A 3,741-nucleotide genomic window follows, 5' to 3' on the forward strand; every position below is an offset into this window, starting at 1 on the left:
TCTCTGTCTCTCTCTCTTTCTCCTTCCTTCCTTCCTTCCTTCCTTCCTTCCTTCCTTCCTTCCTTCCTTCCTTCCTTCCTTCCTTCCCTTCTTTCCATTTTAATTTGAGACAGGGTCTCATCTCATAGCCCAGGCTGTCCTTGCATTCATGATATCCCTCTTGCTTGGCTTCAAAGTGAATATTATTTTGGGGAGACAGGCTCATACTCTATAGCAAAGACTGACCTAAAACTCACTATGTTACTCAAGCTGATCTTGAACTCACAGTGATCCTTCTGCCTCAGCCTTTCAATTGATGAATTACAGATTATATCCAACGCTCTCAAAAATTACCTTTAAAATGAGGGAACTGAGGCTCTGAGAGATTAATAACACCAATCTCTTGATTTCCCCCCAGTCCCCAGTTGATTGATTCAATGCCCAAGGCTATGTGTATACCACTGTATATGTGTTTATCTCACTGTATACCATAGCCTGACAAGAAAACTCTTGTTTGTACCCCATGGCCGACTAGCCAAGAAATGAAGTTCTTTTCTTTGTTATTATTCATTAAAATAACAGCGACACCAGGCCTGTCATCTTGAGTCACTCCTCATACACAGGTATCAGATATGATCTGACGTGACTAAGGCTGAAATCATTGAGTATTTTCACTCTCTGGATCCTCTGCTTTCTTGACTACAGCTGTCTCTGAGACCAGCTCTGCCCAGTGTAGGAGCCTCCTTGGATTCACTGCTAAGGTGGCCAGTTGAGAGCTCTTAGGGGAGGTGGAGACCCACATACATTTAGACCCAGATTCGAACTGAGAGCATTTTCTCAGTAAATTCCAAGTACTTCTCTAGAAAGCCCTGCATGCCAGCTCATGGCCAGAACCATCTGATAAAGGACCGAGAACTGCATCCCAATTTGCTTCTTTTCCCCACCAGACAGGGTCTCGTGTGTTATAACTCGGCCTTGAATTTGTTCTATAGCTAAGGTCCTCCTGGCCTGAGCAGAGATTGCAAGTGTGCGTTACCATATTCAAGTTATACAGTGCTGGGACTCAAACCCAGGGTTTCATACATGCTAGGCTAGCTACATTCCAAGCCCACTCCAGTGCTTTCTCTGAGCAGCAGACAATTGAGAGAAAACTTGGGACACATCGGAACTAGTCAGATGTGTCTCTGCTGCTCTGCACCCCACTTTGCCTCCACTGTCTGTGACAAACAAGACTCCGTGGCCCTCATCTCTTTGTCCCCTTGAACTCTGCTCCAAGTAACTGCTTGCTTGATCATCTTATCCTTAGGGTTAGCAAAGATAGGTCAGGCTGTACTAATGGCTCCACAGTCCCTGGGGCTATGACAGCAGTAATCTATTTTTCACATCGCAGGGCCTTTGTAGGTCAAAGAGGAGCTCCACTTCCACCCGCAGCCACCCCAATAGGGTAAGGGGCAGGTTCTAGCCAAAATATCTTTGGTTTTGTGGTAAAAGGAAAAGAGTATGGTAACCTTCACCCATCTATCCAAATTTCTGCTCTGAGAGACGAGTGTGGCTTCTGCTTACATGGCCAAGCCTAACCTCAATGAGACAGAGATGCAAACTCTTCCTGAGGGAAGAAAATTTAAAACTTGGTATTCCTGAAATCAGAATGTGCCAATTTCCTGTCTTTAAATAAAATTGACCTGATGACAGAAGGTGTGGATCTGCTGTAGGGGGCTTGTCCAGCATGTAGGAGGCCCTCGGTGCAGGACCAAAGCCAAGCACTTTCCAATTTCATTAGTGACTCACAAAATACAGCTTCCTTTCATGTAAAACCTTAAAATATTAAAAAAATATGGCTAGCCTTTATTTTAAAAAAATATAATTTACTCATTTTTACCCGTATGAATGTTTTCCTGCAAGTATGTGTGTACACCACTAGTTCAGTGACTGGAGGCAGGCACAGAAGAGGGCATCAGATGCCCTGGAAATGGAGTTACAGGCACTTGTGAACTGGCCTGCATGAGTGTTAGGGAGAGATTCTGTGTGCATCACTATACCTGGCTCCCACTTTGATTTTTATTCTACTTATGTATTTTTTTAAATATTTATTTATTTATTATGTATACAATATTCTGTCTGTGTGTATGTGTGCAGGCCAGAAGAGGGCACCAGACCTCATTCCAGATGGTTGTGAGCCACCATGTGGTTGACGGGAACCTTTGGAAGAGCAGGCAATGCTCTTAACCACTGAGCCATCTCTCCAGCCCTCTGTTTTGTTTTTTCAAGATACGGTTTCTCTGTATAGCCATAGCTATATTGGAACTCACTCTATAGACCAGGTTGGCCTCAAACTCAAAGATCTGCCTGCTTCTGCCTTCTGAGGGCTGGGATTAAAGGCCTGCCACCACCACCACCACATCCAGCTGCTTTGATTTTTTTTTAATGTGATACTACAAATCTCTTAAAACCTGCTTCTCCATATTTACATATGTACCTATAGAAAATATATATTATTTTGAGAGATGATTTTGACAAACACAATTACCTAAAATACATTATTCTCTACCTGTTGTCTGTCTTGTGCTGTTTCAGCCAACAATTTATCTTAGAAATCTAATTTAGTAAAGATATTTATCTTAATTCCATTTATTATTTTTTAAATTATATATGTATCTGTGTGTTGGTATGTATATCCAGGGGTCCTTTGCTCTGGAGGTAAAAGCAAGGTTGTCAGAGGTAAAACACTAACTACTGTTTATTTGAGGAAGGAGACTGTGACAATCTTAACTCAGGTTTGTAGGCTTGGCAGCGGTGGATTTCACCCACTGAGCCATCTCACCAGATCCACTGATTGACCTTGGTGAGATTTAGAGTAACTATAGAAGCAGTTATCTGAGCGTGTTTGGGAGAGGATTTCTGGACTAGTGTAGCTGAGGGCGAGTAACACCATTCTATAGGCTGGGGATCCAGTCTGAAGGAGAAAGAGAAAGGTGCCCAAGGAAGCCATTGGGATCCCCTGGAGCTGGAGTTAAAGGCTGTCTGACAAACTCGGGTCTTCTGAAATAGCAGAAAGTGCTTAACCAACGAGCCACCTCCCCAACCCTAATCCCCTTTCTCTTATCACAGTCCCTAACTCAAATAAACAAGTTAGTGTTTTACCTCTGACATCCTTGCTTTTACCTCCGGAGCAAAGGACACCTGGAGTCAGTGAGCCAGCTCCAGCCTGCAGAAGCTACCTGCCAGGGCTTGTTCTGTTCTCTGACCTGAACTCCTACCCCCTAATGCCACAACTGGTTGTCTTGTTTTGAAAACTGCCATACAAGGTTGGATTAGGTAAGAGAGGGCCTGGGGTTCAGTTTCTAAGTATTTTTATTTCTAGGGAAATCTTCAAAGAAGGACAGAGCTGCTGTTTCACTGGCAGAGCAAGGCCCTGGGTTCAATTTCCAGCACAAAAAACAAAACCTCACAAACAATAAAAAAAACCACCTGGGAAGAGTCTCTATTAAAATGAAACAACTTTCTGCTTATGTCAAAACTGTAAAACCATTTAAAGATTTATTGTTATTATTCTTAACTGTGTGTGTGGGGCGGGGGGAGTTTATGCATAGGTGCAAGCAGGTGCCATTGGAGGCCAAGGGCTTCAGATTCCCTGGAGCTGGAGCTTCATGGAGTTTCAGGCAGTTCTTAGACTCAGGTGCCCTGCAAGAACAGGACATGTTTAACCACCAAGCCATCTCTCCAGCCCCAACAGAACCAACCATTCATGGAGAGACATATTCT

This window comes from Microtus ochrogaster, chromosome 10 (genome assembly GCF_000317375.1).
Source record: "Microtus ochrogaster isolate Prairie Vole_2 chromosome 10, MicOch1.0, whole genome shotgun sequence".
Lineage (NCBI taxonomy): Eukaryota > Metazoa > Chordata > Mammalia > Rodentia > Cricetidae > Microtus > Microtus ochrogaster.